The following is an 18,229-nucleotide window of genomic DNA, read 5'->3' on the forward strand; positions in this document are numbered from 1 at the left end:
ATATAAATATGAGGTAAGCCTACGAGATAACATGAACAGTTTCTTCAAGTAGAAAGCATGAGAAGAAGAATAACAGGGAGCAAGAAAGGAAGTGGTGTAGGAAAGAAAAAACACCCAAGACCCCATGAATTCCAGTTAAAATATATGATAATAGAAATTAATGGCATACGTTGGTAAGCTTAGAGAAATAAATCCAGAGGAAGGAAATCACTTAAGAAAGAATTTTCTTAATTTTTTTGTAATTTTTTTGTTTTGGTTTGGGTTTGGGTTTTTTTAAGATTTATTTATTTATTTGAGAGAGAGTGCGCGCGCGAGGAGGGGGGCGGGGCAGCGGGAGAGGAAGAGAGAGAATCTCAAGCAGACTTCCTGCCCAGCGGGGAGCTGGATGTGGGGCTCGATCTCACGATCCTGAGATCATGGTCTGAGCTGAAATCAAGATTCGGACGCCTAACTGACTAAGTCACCCAGATGCCCCTGCTTTGTTTTGTTTTTAAACTGTTCTCATGAAGTATATTTTATTAGCAGAATTTTGGATGGAGTAATTAATTACTGGCTCAGAGGAATGAAATGCAATGCCCATTGGTCACACAGGCAGAGCTGGGTTGGGCCACCAGGTCTCCTAATACCTAAACCACTGTATTCTTTTCACTGTATTACTTCAATTCTAAGTAAAGAAAGGTTCCCAAATGCCATGCCTCGCTATTTTTAAAGGACATTTTAGTTTACATATGAACAAATTGTCTACAGTTTGGCTGGAGGCAGGATACTTATTTCCCATCTCTCTTGATTGCCTGTGGTCACACTCCTGGTTCTGTCCAGCCTGTACTCAGAGTTACGTGGTGGGTGAGATTGGGAGAAAAAACTGGGCAGGTGCAACTCTCTTCCATCCCCCGCCCCCAGTACCTGCCTACAGAGAGCTTTGAGTTTCCATGGGAGAGGCCTATGATAAGCAGATAACGCACCTAAGCTTATTCTCCAAACAGCTTTAGCTATAACAAAGCTGATGTTTTTATCGCATCCTTTGAGTCCTGTAAGTTCAGATGGGAAAGAAGGGTGTAAATGATTGGTACTCCTCTAAGCCCAACATATTTTATCAAGAGACGTATTTCGTAGTGGTTAAAAACATGGGTACTGTGTTTATATCCCAGCTCTGACACTTACTAGCTGTGTGATCTTGGGCAAATTGCTTAACTCCTCTGGGCCTCTACAAAATGGAACGATAACAGAATCTACCTGAAAGTGTTCATGTAACAATTTTAAGCGTCTGACACATAGTAAGCACTCTATTAATGTTAGCTTTGTTTTTCTTTAAGATAAAATTAAATAGCTTTTTAACAGTGGTTTATTATTATGTACAAAGGACAATCTTTCAAGAAGTCTTTCAAGAAGACTGTGTCTTGTATATAGGGATTTTTATATTACACAAATATTTCAAATATTTATTTTTATATGGAGACAATAGAGTTTATGGTTAAAAGTATGGACTCTGGAGTCAGACACCTTGGTTCAAATTCTAGCCTCATGACTTACCAGTTGTGTGACATCAGGCAAGTTACTTAACCTTGGAACTCAATTTTCTCGTATGTGATAAAAGGATAATGATAGTTTCCAACTTAAAAGATTGTTGCGGAAAATGACAATACTTATAAAGGACTTATTGATCTGATATTCATTATATTAAAGAAAATAAATACATAAAACAGAGAGGAATTGCCAGGGCCTGTGGTAACTCTATGTTTAACCTTTTAACTGCAAGACATTTTCCAAAGCAGTTGAAATAGTTTACATTCCCACCAGCAGTACTGAGGGTTCCACTTTCTCCACATCTTCACAAACACTTCCTCTTGCCCATCTATTTAATTATAGCCATCCCAGTGGATGTGAATTGGTATCTTACTGTGCTTTTGACTTGCCTTTCCCTGAAGTTGAATGATGTTAAGCATTTTTCATATGTTGATTGGCCATTCTTGGAGAAATGTGTACTCAGATCCTTGTGCATGAAATATCTTCTTGGAGAAATATGTATCAGAAATATGTATCAGACACCTGTATCAGAAATGTGTATCAGAAATATCTTCTTTGGGCATATTTTAACTGGGTTGTCTTTTTATTATTGGATTATAAAAGTTCTTTATATATTCTAGGTGCAAGTCTCCTATCAGATATATGATTTGCAAATATTTTCTCCAATTCAGTGAGTTGTCTTTTCACTGTCTTGACTGTGTCCTTTGAAGCACACAAGTTTTTACTTTTGAAGAAGTCTCATTAATCCATGTTTGTTGCTGCTGCTCTCATGCTTTTGGTGTCATATCTAAGAAGTCTTTGCCTATCCCAAGGTCATGATGACTTACTCCTAATTCTTCTAAGTGTCTTACAGTTTTAGTTCTTATATTTAAGTTAATGATACATTTTGAATTAATTTTTGTATATGGTGTGAGGTAGTGGTCTAATATCTTTTTTATTTTTCACATGGATATCCAGTTGTTTCAGCACCATTTGTTGAAGACTATTCTTTCCCTATGGAATTAACTTTGGCACCTTTCTTGAAAATCAATTGGCTATAAATGTGAGGCTTTATTTATGGACTCCAATTCTATTTCATTGATCTAGATGTCTGTTTTCATGCCAGTATTACACTGTTTTGATTACTGTATCTTTGTGGTAAGTTTTGAAATCAGAAAGAATGAGTCCTTCAACTTCGCTCTTTTTTTGAAATTGTTTAGACTATTATGAGAACTTTGAATTTCCAAATGAATTTTAGGATTAGCTTATCAATTTCTACAAAGAAGCCAGCTTGGATTTTCATGGAGATTGCATTAAGTCTATAGACCAAGTAATGTTGTTACTTGGGGATTAACAACATTAAGTCTTTTGAATACGAACACAGGATGACTTTCCATTTATTTACATTTCCTTTCCTTCAACTCTGTTTTATAGCTTTCAGGGTATAAATTTTGCACTTTTTTGTTAAATTTTTTCCTAAGTATTTTATTCTTTTTGATATTTTTTTGGTTCATAGTTAACATATAAAGATATAATTAATTTATGTATGTTGATCTTGTACCTGGCAGCCTTACTGAATTTCTTTATTCTAATACTTTTTTGTGTATGTATTCCTTAGGATTTTACATATATAAGATCAGTTCATGTAAAAATAGAAATGGTTTTACTTCTTTCTTTCTAATCTAGATGCTTTTTATTTCTTTTTTCCTTATCTAATTGCCATGACTAGACCCTCCAGTATAATGTTGAAAGGAAGCAGGGAGATCATTAGGAGAAGGAAGGGAAAAATGAAGGGGGGGGAAACAGAGGGGGAGACGAACCATGAGAGACTATGGACTCTGAGAAACAAACTGAGGGCTCCAGAGGGGAGGGGGGTGGGGGAATGGGATACGCTGGTGATGGGTAGTAAGGAAGGCATGTATTGCATGGAGCACTGGGTGTTATACGCAAACAATGAATCATGGAACACTACACCAAGAACTAATGATGTACCATATGGTGTCTAACATACATAATAATAATTTTTAAAAAAAGAAGAAAGTAAGTAGGTAGAGTAGCTATCTTTGTTTTGTTTGTGATCTTCCGGAGAAAGCATTCAGTATTAAGTATGATGTTAGCTGTGGATTTCTTGTGGATGCCCTTTATCAGGAAGAGGAAGTTCCCTTCTACTTCTAGTTTGTTGAAACTTGTTTATCACGAAGAGGTGTTATTTTATCAAATGCTTTTTCTGCATTTATGGAAATGATCATGTGGTTTTTGTCCATCACTCTATCAGTATGTTACATTACATTGATTGATGTTAAAGCAACCTTGTGTTCCTGGGATAAGTCCCACTTGATCATGGTATCTAATCCTTTTTATATGTTGCTGGGTCCAGCTTGCTGGTATTTTGCTGAGGATTTTTGTGTCTATATTCATAAGGGATAATGGCCTGTTAGCTTTGTTGTCGTATCTTTTGTATCTTTTGGTATCAGGTTAATATTAGTCTATTAAAATAAGCTGGGCAATGTTCCGTCCTCTTCTACTTTTTGGAGTTTGTGAGGAAATAGTATTAACTCTTCTTTAAATGTGTGGTAGAATACAATAGTAAATCTATCTGGGAATGGGCTTTTCTTCGTGTGAAATTTTAAAACTACTAATTCAATCTCTTTGCTTGTGACACCTCTATTCAGATTTTTCAATTTCTTCTTGAATCAGTGTTGGAAGTGTGTGTCTTTCTAGGAATTTCTCCATTTCATCTATGCTAATATGTTGGCATACAGTTGTTCATAATATTTGCTCATAATCTTTTTGTTTCTGGAAGGTTGCAAGTAGCATTCCCTCCTTCACACCTGGTTTAGTAATTTGAGTCTTCTCTCTTTTTCCCCTGCTCTGTCTGGTTAAAAGCTTGCCCATTTTGTTGATGTTTTTTAACAACCAATTTTTGGTCTTGTTGATTTTCTCTATTGGTTTTGTATTTTCTGTTTCATTAATGTTGTCTCTAATCTTTATTATTTCCTTCCTTCTGCTTTCTTTGGGCTTAGTTTGCCTTTTTTTTTCTAGTTCCTTAAGGTGGAAGGTTAGGTTACCGATCTGAGATCTTTTTTATATAGGTGTTCAGAGCTATAAATTTCTCTTTAATCAGTGCTTTCACTGCATCCTATAAGTTTTGTTATATTGTATCTTCACTTTCATTCATCTCAAAGTATTTTCTGATTTCCTTTGTGATTTCATCTTTGATCTATTTGTTATTTAGAAGTGTTTTACTTGATTTCCACATATTTGTGAGTTTCACAAATAATTTTTGTTGTTCGCTTCTCATTTCATTCCTTTGTGGTCAGAGAACACACTTTGTATGACTTCAGTGCTTTTAAATTTGTTGAGTCTTGTTATATGACCCTTCATATGGTCTATTCTGGAGAGTGTTCCGTGTGCACTTCAAAAGAATGGGCATTCTACTGTCATTGCACGGAGTGAGCTAAAGACGCCTTTTGTAGTTGGTTTATAGTGCTGTTCATACCTTCCGCTTCCTTGTTGATCTATTCTTTCTAGCCATTATGTGTGGGAGAGCAAGACCTCAGTGGGTAAAAAAAACAATAATAACAGCAACACACATATATGGCAAAAGCTGTATGCAGATGGCAAAAACCAACCATTCCCCCATCATTCCGTACTGAAAACAGTACATGTTGAAAACAGCAATGATCCAGATAAAATAGTCAGGCCTACTAAGGTCGGCTCTCCCATCTCCTGTGGCCCCCTAGTTAATGCCTCACTAGGACCCAGAGTGATAGTCACGTACACAGTTCCTTGCTGCCCCTTATGTGATTGCTTCCTTGAGTTGCTTTTTCTTTACATTCGCATACTGTACATTCTACGAAAATAAAATGAAGAGTCCACCGGACTCGGGGTTTCACTTCTGTGCCTGCATTTCCCGGCAGTCCCTTCAGGCCTCTCTTGTTCCAAGTTATTGGACTCAGAGTAATCATTTTGTCCCTCAACAAATGCACTATGCGACAGTTATTAAACATGGGTTAGTGACGTCTCCAACTAGTATCATTCATGGTGTATGTACTTTTATTTTAATTCTCTAAGTATTTCCTGCTTAGCCCTCTACCCAGTTGCTATGCTTGAAAACCATATTTAAACCTTAATACCCCACCAGAGTTCATCCACCTCTATTCCTTTTGTCCACATACACACCAGAGAGAGACATAAAACTTTGGGGATGGAGAGGAGTAAATGTGGGGGAGTCCCAGAGCTTGGTGGTATAAAGGATCAGCATAGGACACTAGTGGCAGACTTGAAAGATCAAGTCATTTTAAATATAATGGAAGTCTGAATTCCAACTAAGAAATTTTGAAGTTCAGGGCTCCAGGTTGTATATTGGAAATCACAGATGAGTATGATTTCGTGGTTAATTGATTTTTGACAAGAATGCCAAGACAATTCAATGAGAGACAGAATAGTCTTTTCAACAAATAGTGCTGAGACAATGAGGCACACACATGCAAAAAAAAAAAAATCGCAATTAGACCCCTATACAAAAATTAATTCAAAAGGGATCATAGGCCTAAATGTAAGAGCAAAAACTATAGAACTCTTGGAAGAAAACAAAGGAGTAAAACCACATGGCCTCGAGTAAGGCCAAGTCTTCTTAGATATCACACCAAAAGCATAAGCAATTAAAGGAAAAGTAATTAGGCTTCATCAAAATTAAAAACTTTTGTGCTTCAACAGATGCTATTAAGAAAATGAAAAGACAACTCACATAAGGGGAAAAAATATTGGCAAATAATATATCTGATAGGGACTTGTGCCCAGAGTAAATAAAGAACACTTACAATTTAACCAAAAAACCCAATTAAATGAATTAAAACAGAAGCAAAGGATTGAACAGACATTTCTCCGAGGAAGAAACACAAATGGCCAACAAGCACATGCTTACCATCATTAGTCATCAGGGAAATGTAAATCAAAACCACAGTGAGATTGCTGCATGGCCACCGGCCTTGCTGCTGCCTTAGCATTCTTGAATCAGGAGAGCCGAGCCCAAGCCTGGGGATGCTGGGGGGCAGTCTGCAAGTCCCAGCTCTGGTCACTGGGGACAGTTTTTCCTTTGGCTGTGAGCTCTCTAGCCACACCTACTCTTTCACCTTCAAGGGAGAGGAAAAGGATGATGCGGAGCTCTGGCTGGCTTTGACCAGGCTCTGCCTCACCAAGGGGGCCAAAGAGGAGTGTCATGATGTGCTGGAAGTCATGGCCAGGAACCATGACCACCAGCAGACTGCAGTCCCTGTGGCCAACCTCAAGTTGTCCTGCCAACTCATGCTCAGTTTGGATGACTTCCAGCTCCAACCACCTGTAACTTTCTGTCTGAAGTCAGGTTCTGGCCCTGTGCAAATCAGAGGGGAGCGCCAGATTGTTACCGTAAGCAGTGACGTTTCCGAAGAAGAAGAGAGTGAAGAAGAAGGGAGTGAGGAGGAGGAAGTTGAGCCGTGTCCCATCCTGCCTGCCAAGAAGCAGGGAGGCAGGCCCTAGCTTCCTTGGAGTAGGAGGAACTCTGAACTTCTATCCTGACCCTCTTCTCACCACTTGCCTATGAGGTCGGAGGTCAGCATCTGAAGTTCAGGACTACACATTTTTTTTAATACTTTTTACATTTTTGAATAAAGGTTGAAATAAAGTGATGTGACAGTTTTATGAAAAAAAAAAAAAAAAAAAACCCAAAACCACCACGGTGAGATACTACTTCAAATTCACTAGGATTGCTGTAACAAAAAAGGTGGAGGGGCGCCTGGTTGGCTCAGTTGGTTAAAAGGCTGTCTCCGGCTCAGGTCAGGATCTCAGGGTCCTGGGATCGAGCCCCATATCGGGCTCCCTGCTCAGCAGGGAGTCTGCTTTTCCCTCTACCTGCTGCTCCCCCTGCTTGTGCTCTCTCCCTCACACTCTCTCTCAAATAAATGAATAAAATCTTAAAAAAAAAAAAGACGGATAAGAATAAGTGTTGACGAGGATGTAGGGAAATTGGCACTTTTGTGCACTAATAGAGAGAATGTAAAATGGTGCAGGCCCTTGGGGAAACAGTTTAGTCGTTCTTGAAATAATTAAATAATTAAATATGCAGTCACCGTATGACCCGGCCATTCTACTCTGAAGTATATCCTCAAGAGAAGAGAAAGCATATGTCCTCACAAACGCTTGTACGTGAATGTTCCCAGCAGCGTTATTCATAAAGTCCAAAATGGAAAAAAAAAAAAAACCCGGACTACCCATAAACTGAAGAATGGGTAAACAAAATGTGGCATAACCAAACCATGTAACATTATTTAGCCACAGAAAGGAATAAAGTACTGAAACCTGCTACAACATGAATGAATCTTGAAAACGCTAGGCTACGTGAAAGAAGCCAGATGCAAAATGCCACACATATTGGATGATTCCATACAATCATCAAAACCACTGAATTTTATACTTTAAAATATTGAACTTTATGGTATATGAATTGTACCTCAATAAAGCTATTCTTTTTGAAAATGTGAGTAAGATAACTTCCCAACTCTCAAGAAAGTCACACTTCAGCATGGGTAAAATTGTCAGGGCTGATTGTTTAGAGTTAGGCCAACTGTCTGTCTGAGGGGGACCCATGCGCAGTACACACTCAGAAATTCTTGTGGAACTAACTTGGTTTCTACCAAACTCCCTCAGCTTGTCTGTGGGATGCTCAGTTAGTCTCATGCTGGATCACTCTGATTCTCGATACTAGTCCTGTCTACCTGGATGACTTACCACCTCAGAGATCTTTCTGTTTTCATCAGCTGTCCTGATGGATAGGAGTCTTGCTTGTTCTACTTCAACCAAGGTCCATTTCTGACCATGCCGAGTAGATCTCCTTTCAGCTACCTGTCAAGTGACATCATATGGCTGGCGAGGCCATAGGGTCTAATGCAAGAATGTAGCAGTTAAGGGCCCAAGCCTCTACAATCCCCAGTTTGGATAAATAGCAAAGCTCGGTCTCTCCTCTTTCTCTCCCAGCCTCCTCTTTTCAACTTCACACTGTGGAAAGAATGATCTTTAAAAAATGTGAATCAGATCATGTCTTGCTTAATTGCTAACACAGATTGAATGCTTCATGTCAAGTACATTTCTCAGCCCTTTATGTCTGTTGATGCATTACATCTTCACAACAATAAGTCTTCTTCTTCTTCTCATTTTATAGATGAGCAAGACCAGGCATGGAAAGGTTACGTGCTTATCCAAGACAACACTTTCCCTAGGTGTTTGGTGTGAGAAATGAACCGAAGACCAGGATTTGCCAAGGCTCCAGGGTCCTTGATCTCAGCATTACACCATCCCCCTCTCAAAAGCTGCTCATCCCACGGAGAGTGAAATTCTTACCATGGTTTTCAAGGCCTAGATGATCTGGTACCTGCTCTCCTCGTCTTCTACCACTGCCCAGTACCTGAGCTCACCATGCTGAGGCACACGAGTCTGCTGGTAATTGCTAGTGTATGTCCAGCTCTGCCCGCTCCCAGCACCTTTGCACCAGTTGGCTCTGTGATGTGTCTTCTCCCCTCCCCCTCCTTCACGTGTCTGGCTGTTTAAATGTTACCATGTCAGAGATCTTCCCTGATCTCCCTCTCTTAGCAAATACTCCCTCCCCAGCTCTCTATCCCCAGGCCATTCTTGTATGGCAGCAGGCTTCTCACTTTGCTCCGATCGCTTTTCTCAATGTGTTTCCCCAGTTATGAACTGCCTCCCCTGCCAGACTGAGGGATCTTGAAGGTGGGAGCTCTGTCTGATTGGTTCACCTGGCAGCCAGCGCTCTACCTGACATGATGTCAGCACTTAACCAAAACTAGCCGAATGAACGATGAAGAGGGCTTAACCTATACCTTTGTTATAAGACGTATCAACTTATACTGCTATTATTCTGAGCTTCTTAAAGTAGAGCTCTAGTTTGTTAATCTGTATGCCCTTTGTGTCTAGAATATTCACACTAGAATGCTTTAATATATATTGAATAAGGAGAAGGAATAAAGGCGTGAGCCATTAAGGACCACGATTTGCCAAGAAAGGCTTTACAGAAGAGGTATACTAAAATGACTTACTTCAGTTGCCAAAAACATTTTTTCAAACATAAAAGATACTCATTTTTAAGGCTCCTTATGAAGCAAACAGTTCTTGCTAAATAACATATCAATCATTCAAATGTAACTGGGAAAATACCATATGGATACTTTTATTGTGAAAAAAAAAAAGCCATGGGTTTAAGTTATATAGGAACCTACAGAAAAAGAGAATTTTGCCAAACATTTAAATAGTGACAAGGTGTTAATGTTGGTCTCCAAATCCCCAGAGCGGCAGACCATATCTATGCATACCTTCTGAACTGGATCAAGGGCCAGCTGATTGAATCTTCAACAATGGTAGTTAGTGGGGATCAATTCCTTTTTAATTCAAATGAGTGATGAATGAGACAGATAGGGATTAAATCAGTTGTTGTATATGCTGTTTATTTTACTCATACATAACCTATAATTCATCATCCTTATAATACAGTGCTTCAGACAAGTTTGTGAAGTCAGAGTGTGGGATTAGAAACACAGCTCTATTATTTACCTGCTGTGTGACTTCTGGCGAATTATTCTCTAAGCTTTGGTTTCCTGGCTTATAAAATTGGGATAATGATAGTACCTGAATGTGAAATGCTTCCCACAGTGCCTGTCATACAGAAATTCTTCACTAAGGGTTAGATACTAATAGTAGTGTTTTGGGTCATGTGGAGGAGGAAGCAATGGTTTGGCTCTCAAGAGATCTGAGTTCTAGTCCCCCTTCTTTCACTAACTAGCTGTAAGACTTTGGGCAAACCCCTTGGCCATTTTCTGTCCCAGCTTCCTCTTTGATAAACGAGGGCATTCGCATGACTATTTGTTTCAGACATCTATGGCTGCATAATAAACCATCAGAACTTAGTGTCTGAAAACAACAAGTCATTATTCTCATAGCTCTGTGGGTTGGATGGTAGCAACTGGAAGGTTCTTTTGCTCAACATAATATAGCTGAGGTCACTCAAGGAGCTGCTCATTCAGCTGGGAGTTTGGCTGGGGCACTAATATGTAGAGTGGCCTCTCACCATCTATGGTCTCTCTCTTCGTGTCCTCTCTTCATTCCATAGTCTAGCCCAAGTAGCTTTACAACAATGCTTCCAAGAGGGAATATTCCAAAAGGACAAGTTCCAACGTGTTTATCGAGGGTTTATCGAGCCTCTATGTCATCTTGCTTGCTGATATTCCATTGGCCAAAGCCAGTCAGATGGCCAAACCTGAGTCAGTTTGGAAGAAGACTACCCAAGGGCATGAATACTGTGAGGTGTGTTTCACTGGAGGCCGTCAATGCTTTTGACCCCACCGTGATTCCAGATTTTCTTCAGAATCAGCATACACCAATTTAATTATCTAGTTCTTAGTACCTAGATTTCTTTCCAGGATCCTTCCCATTTTGTCATTTTGCTTCGTAAGACACTATTGTTTCATTAATAAGGCACGCTTATGGAAGCCATCATAGGTCAAATTCCCTTGTCATTAAAATATATATATAATAAGCTGTAGACAAGTTTTCCACTTTTACTTGTGTTGGAGTTTTCCTTGTCAACTTGGCCCCTAATCTTCCTGGATCCAATATATTTCAAGATGCTAAATTTTCAATCACTTGAAATTTTGAGTACGATTCCCCACCCCACAAAAATTTCACTGCCTTTCCCTAGGCTTCCCTTAGTCCACTCACTTTCCTTACCTCCTCTCTCCCTTTGTGTCTCCCCAGAGGCATTTACGTAAGGTTTGCAGGCTCTAGCTGCTCAGTGTTTACACAGGTCTAATCTGGACCTTTAGTGGAGCTTTCCCTCTGCATCCTCCTGGGAACAAGACAAGGGCAGCTCTCGTCACATAAGGTTCAAGCGCTGCTCTTGTGTCATGTGTCTCAGCAAATGCTGATCATCTGCTTCTTGATGCTGAACTGAGAAGTTCCTAATTTTCTACCCATCTGGAGCCATGTAGAGGATGTGTAAGTTCAGGAAAACCCCCATCTCCCCAGTCGACAGCCCCATGGGCATTGGCGCAATTGCACCCACTCTGTCCCTTGTCATCTACATGCATTTTGAAAGGCAAAGCAACAAACCACTGTTCATTAGAACAAGCTGTTTGACGCTATCTTCGGGGACATACCCTGTTGCTGATATAAAAACTTCATACGGGGGTTGGGTTTTTCATCTCAAAATGCCCCTTTCTGGTCTCTGGCTGAGTCATTCCGGGTTGAGGTGGAAACCTAGCAACTCTCTGGTTAATGGGATCGATTGAGGCAGGGGGAGGTCTGGCTGAGGATTGGAGTTTAGCATTTAGCAACAGTAAAGAGCTTGGAGTCTAGGCTTTGCACAAGGCTAAAAAGAAATCTTGTTAAAAGGCATTTCAGAGAGATAAACAATCACTTCCCTGGGATTCCTCTCTTTAGAAATCAACAAAACAAAAATCACGCAGATCTTATTGGATAATTGCTATTAACTATGCTGTAATGCTTCCCCAATGTTATCTAATATGTCATTGATAAGACATAGAATAGAGCTAGGGCGGTTCCTTCCAAAAAGCATCAGGCCAGGAAGTTCCTAATATGTCAAATAGTTTCAAGAAGGCACACCAACCAAGCACACTGATAGAACTTTTTAAACTATGTATTTTATAAAGTAATATGAATCCATTAATGAAACATCAGCACTGAGTACAAATCACCTGCCATGTGTGATCCTTTCTGAGGACAAATTAAAAATACAAGCTTGTCATGACTTTGCTCACTTTTAATTTAGTGTAAATATATCTGAGGTTAATGTGTGTTTTGAAAAGAACTCAACTCCCAGTAAAAATCAAATGTTCCAAAAATTCTCCAGTTTATGTAAATGATCCAAGAATATTATGCTTCTTATATGTATGTGTATTTTAAGAAAATCATTTTAAGAAAATGAATTTTAACAGGAGGAACAGTAGAAAGAATAATAAGTTAAATACATTAAAATATAAAATATATTGCTCATTGTGTCTGTTTCTAGCAATACTACATAATGGAAAAATTCTTATCTTGAAAAGACTAAGATTCTGTGTAGGCATAGAAAATATCTGAGCAGATCTACAAGAGAATATTAACAGTTTTTGACTCTGGGTAGAGAAACCAGGGGTGCAGGGAGATTCAGTTCACATTTTTTGCATTCATTATATGGTAAACTTTATAACATTTTCATGCATTACTTTATCATAGAAAATTAGTTGAAAAAGGACAAACTTAAGTTTTTTTTAATTTTATTTTATTAATCTTACCCCCAGGTCACAAGAAGAAGTTAATAAGAATAGAATTCACAGCATTTTAGAGTTGGAGACTCTTGAGATCATCTGTTCCATTATATCAACTATTTCTAAACTAGTGCTAGGTTTACCCAGTTTGCCTAACACTACATTCCAGTAGAGCTAAAGAATGTGGGCAACCACTTGAATTCACCTTAATGGAATCTGACCTAGAGTTGAAGGTGTGTGGTGTAGGTTTCTGCTTCACCCGTTAGTGTCCTGAAGCGTCAAGCTCATTCTTTCAGGAAATGGTTAAGATGGGCAGAAGAGGTGTTTGCCTACCAGGGTGAGCCTTAAGACACCAGAAGGATTCCCTCCCAACTATCCCCTAATTTCCAAATACATTCCATTACAGATTTAGACTTTTTTTGGAGAGAGAGAGAGATCCCGAGCAGGGGAGAGGGGTAGGAGGGAGAGGGAAAGAGAAAATCAAGCAGGCTCCACACTCAGCACAGAGCCCAACATGGGGCTTGATCTCACAACCCTGAGATCACAACCTGAGCCAAAACCAAGAGTCAGACGCTCAACCTACTGAGTCACCCAGGCGCCCCCAGATTTAGACTTTTGACTGAAGACATATTGACTGAAATGCATATGTCCCTGTGAGGGGTAAGCAATAAAACATAACACAAAGAAGAACTGAACCTACTGATTCTTTCCTGAGCATTGGGAAGAAAGCAGGTGAAGGGAGAAGAAAAATTGGGGGTACCATAGAGAGGAAAAGATATGCTAAGGAAAGCTTGGCCTGTGTCATTCTTCTGTCTACAGAAGCCTACTGCCATGTAATAAGCTCTAGAAAGTGGCTTTTGGTGGTAACTTGAACTTTTCTAAAACTAAGCAACACCAGCAATTCCTCAAGTTCGAAAATCCCAGTAGCTCCCCTCCTTGTATCTCACTGCAGTCTCATGACCCTTTTCTGGGGAGAGCGTGATTCATCACTTTGCCCTACACTTGTATGGAGACCCCTGAGCCCAAGGCTTTGCTTGGAAACTATGTAGTCAATATTGTATATCACAACATAATGAGAAAGAAGAACATGGAACAATTGGAAGGAGAGCTCTAAGAAGTTAAGGATGCTATGGGAAAAGGGTATGTAGGTGCACACACACCCCACCTCCTCACTACTATTCATCATTAGGACTCCTGGAATTGGGTCCCTAGCTCCTGGTAACCTTCCCTAACTACTCACAGCATACTGACTGAAGACACATCTCTCATAGTCTTTTCAGGACTATATTGTAGTTGTTGTGTTTCTTATTTACCTTCTTCACTACGCCATAAAAATCTTTGTGGGCAGTGACTGTGTCTCCTGTCACAACACCTCCCAACACCATGCCTGACATACAGTAGGTACATGATACATTTTTGGTGAAGGAAGGAAGGAAGGAAGGAAACGAAGCCACCGAACTGCATTTTAACACTAAAACTAGAAATTTCTCTCTATACAGAACACAAATTTCAAACGATTATGAATGCATCCCTCGCCCAGCAATGATTCTTATGAGCTCTTCACGGCTGTAGCTTGGGTGGGAGTCTTACAAACGGCATTTGGCAGTAGTCTCCTTTCTCGTCTTCCAGGAAGAGAGAATTCTAAATGATGCTTATTCAAGAATTCCCAGGTTTTTGCATGGGTATTAAGATTTGGAGTCTGCAGGGAAGAATGTTGGACAATGAGGTGAAAATAAGAGAAGAAAAGAATGAGAAGGAAAGGAAAGGACCAGGCACGCAGGGTGGGGAAAACCAAAGCAAGAGCTAAGAGAGTTGGCGGAATCTCCAGGGCAAGCTTGTGTTAGGTTGGCTCTTCCCATGTCAAGTTTGCACACGCCTCTGGAACTCCCTGAAGACTTTCGTGAGGGAAAACCCCACCTACAGGTTCTGGATGAAACGTTCCTCCTGGCTTCTAGAAATGAGTCCCCTGGTTCTACTATTACTCATTTCCTGGAAAAGTCATAACTGGTCTATCCTGACCTTCAGAGCCAGTCAAATTCAAGAAGAAGCTAGAGAAATCATTCAGAAAAACCTCAGAAACCAATCACTCTGTCTTCTGCTTTATCAAAAACTTCATGAACATTTTTACTGGTACTTTCTTTGGCATGTTCTGGGTGAATCAGCATGAAAACAAAGTGACTTCACTGCCAAGTTGAAATTTAATTCTGCAAAGGATGTTATTTCTAGTTTTGAAAGACTGTGCTCAGAACTTGAATCTAAAGTAATAATACTCCCTTTCCGGCCTTATGTAAAGTCATCCCTGTAACCCGAAGCTTGGCATGATCTCTAGTTTTAGTGGTGCTGTTATGACCTATATTTCTTTATTTGTCAAAACAATCCCAGTCTTGTTTTCTACCTTGGCGTTGGTCACTACAGCTTACCTTTCAGGAAAAAAGTATTTATATGACCCTTACCCATGTATGATTACCTGGCAAGCAGAAAAGCCAGTTTTGAGACTACGTCAACCATAGTTCCCTCCTCTCCTATGCCAAGCTCTTGGGATTTTAACATTTTAATGAGGAGAGGTTCTTTTCTCCAAGTCAGTAATGTCTTCTCAGGCTGAGTTTGAGTATGACCTATGGATTCAAGCTCTAGACTGTAGGTCCCTCCCTGAAATAACCGCCATCAACCCAAAGAAGCAGATAATCCCCTTCCACGCACAAGGCAGTGTCTTTTGCAGTGCCAAGGGGCAGGACTATCTGTGTGGGGTTGTGAGAAACTCTGGCCTAAGTACTTCAGCACCTGCAGACAAGCAAGCGTGTGGTTTATGCATCTAGCCCTCCCATCACAGGATGACACATGAAGCATATTAATAAAGTCCATGAGTCATAATGAGTGTCAATCATTAACTGTCCCCCAAAAGTTTTACTTCTTGCAACCACTGCATTTCATCTTTCACACAATGTAGTTGTACTATGGATACCTACAGCTACATATATATGTAGTAGACCTATCAATTGCTTCAAAAGAAAGAGAATGAAGGGGTGTTTAACCAAAAGATAGAACTTCACTTGTATGATGGAAATATATTTAATCTGATTTGTGCTTTAGGCACTACAGAAGGGGTGAACCAAGCAACTAATAAACCACCACATGTAGAATGATCCATAGATCATGAGAGGCTGCATTGAGTGGACACTAAAACTTTCATTCCATTCAAACCCTGCCAAAACTCTTGGGATGGTTAAATTCTTGTTAACGGAATATTCTCATTAGGAAGGAAAAAGGGAGGGGCGCCTGGGTGGCTCAGTTGGTTGAGCATCTGACTGTTGGTTCTGGCTCAGGTCATGATCTCAGAGTTGTGAGATCGAGCCCACGTCAGCTCTGCACTGGGTGTGGAGCCTGCTTAAGATTCTCCCTCTTCCTCTGCCCCTTCCACCCCACTCGCGTGTGCACATGCTCTCTCTCTCTCTCAAAATAAATTACTAAATCTTTTTTGAAAAAGTAGGGAAAAGGGAGTGATGTTATCAAGGCAGCAATACAGGTCGATCCCATCTTTCATCCTCCTCACAAGGCAAACAACAAGCAGCTATCCATAGACAGGACACCTTTGTGAAAATCCCAGAATCCAGGGGTGAGGCTGAGGCATCCCTTCGGATCACAGAGACTGAGAAGGCTAGCATTGGAAGAGTAAGAGAAGCAGCTATGCTCTGACCACATTGCCCCTCTCCCAGACCAGCACAGTGCCACACCAAGAGGGCATCCTGGGCCTACAGTTTCTCTACTGGGCAAAAGAGAACCAAAGGTGGACATCCAGCTTCCCCAGCTTCATGGAATGCTTCCCAGGAGGTTCAAGTAGGGAAATCTGCAGGGCTTGGCCACTGAGGATCAGACAGAAATGGAGAAGGGGATCGGGGCTTGCAGTAATCTGTACTCAAATCTTGGCAAGACCACATTCCTCCTCCCAGCTGTGCTTGAGTAGGGATTCCAGCCAGCAAATCTGCCCATCTACAGAGCTGAGCTAGTGGTCCTGTATGACCAGGGATCACTGTGGGCAGTTCTGCCTGGTTCAGCCCCACACAGGCAGGAGAGCACATTTGAAGCCCCACCCAACTGCTGAGTGTAGCCTCACCTGACTAGAGCATCTGAGCAGCTGCAGAGCCCATCCTATAGCCACGCTTCGGCAGGAAAGGAAGCCAGCAGTCCTGCCCAGCAATGACGTATAGTCTCTGGCTCTGCATAACCAGGAAGCCTTACCAGTGACCCTGGACAGCTTCAGAACCCAGCTGTCAGTACAACCCAGCCTACAGTACCACCAAACCACAACCTAGCCAGTGATACAGTCCAATCACGAAACATTCTCTGTGGCTCCTCTGGACCAAAAAAAAAAAAACAAAACAAAAACAAAAACAAAAACAAAAACAAAAACAAAAAACTGGAAAGTGACCCCACCTTAACCATGGAGAAAAGTCTCTAGCCCCACCCACATGCACGATACAACTGGAAGCCCCTCCTGACCAGAAAGTCCAGCCAGTGAACTTGATCAGTAACAGACCACAATCAGTGGCCTACGTGATCACGAAGTCCAGCCTACAGTCCAGCCCAGCTTCAGGGCACAGCCTGCATCCCTGCCTGATCACAGAGCAAAATCAAAGTCCCTGTCTGACTGCAAAGCCCTGCATGCAGCCCTGTGGAAACAGAGTCCAGCCAGCAGCACCATATAGTTGGGGATCACAGCCTGAGACTCTACCCCACAGGGAGTAATTGCAGAATGAAGCCGATAGCCATGGCCAATCAAGGAGTCCAACCAGGGGAAGCACTCTGCCAGAAACACAGCAGGTGACCTCACCCGACAAGAGGTGACTGCAGAGCCCAGCTAGTGGCCTTACCTGACCATGGAGCGTGGCCAGCAAGCCCTGCCTGATTGGGAAGCCCAGGGGTCCTGCTAGAATGTGGAGCCCAGCCAACTGCAGAACCCATTCTGCAGCACTGCCCCTGTCCCGAGAGCACAGGCGGTGGCCTTGCCCAAATAGAGACCCCAAAAGCAAACTCCAGCTCCCCAAGGATGTTACCAGCTGACCCATCCAGAACTCCAAAGCTGAGCTGATGGGTGAAGAACCATCCCTTCCGAAGTGAATCTCTCTATAACGTCTAGGGAGGAAACCACTTATTCAGATGCAAAGAATCAAGGATCATGAAAAATGAGGTAAACATGACATCACCAAAGACACTAATAAAGCTCCAATAACTGACCCTAAAGAAATCGAGATCTATAAACTGCCAAGGAATTCAGAACGACCCTCTTAAAGAAGTCCAGTGAGCTACAAGAATACACAGACACCAAAATTAGGAAAATAATGCATGAATGAAATGAGAAGTTCCACAAAGAAATAGAAACCATAAAAAGTCACACAGAAATTCAAGAGCTGAGGAAT

General features: G+C 41.0%; 1 long non-coding RNA gene and 1 pseudogene across 1 annotated transcript in view; one reads left to right on the forward strand and one right to left on the reverse strand.

The window, feature by feature from the left end:
• Positions 1-18,229, reverse strand: part of LOC113265912 (uncharacterized) — a 293,640-nt gene that overhangs the window by 85,902 nt on the left and 189,509 nt on the right. The window lies entirely within an intron of this gene.
• Positions 6,482-7,023, forward strand: LOC113265782 (nucleoplasmin-3-like; annotated as a pseudogene).

This window comes from Ursus arctos, chromosome X (genome assembly GCF_023065955.2).
Source record: "Ursus arctos isolate Adak ecotype North America chromosome X, UrsArc2.0, whole genome shotgun sequence".
Lineage (NCBI taxonomy): Eukaryota > Metazoa > Chordata > Mammalia > Carnivora > Ursidae > Ursus > Ursus arctos.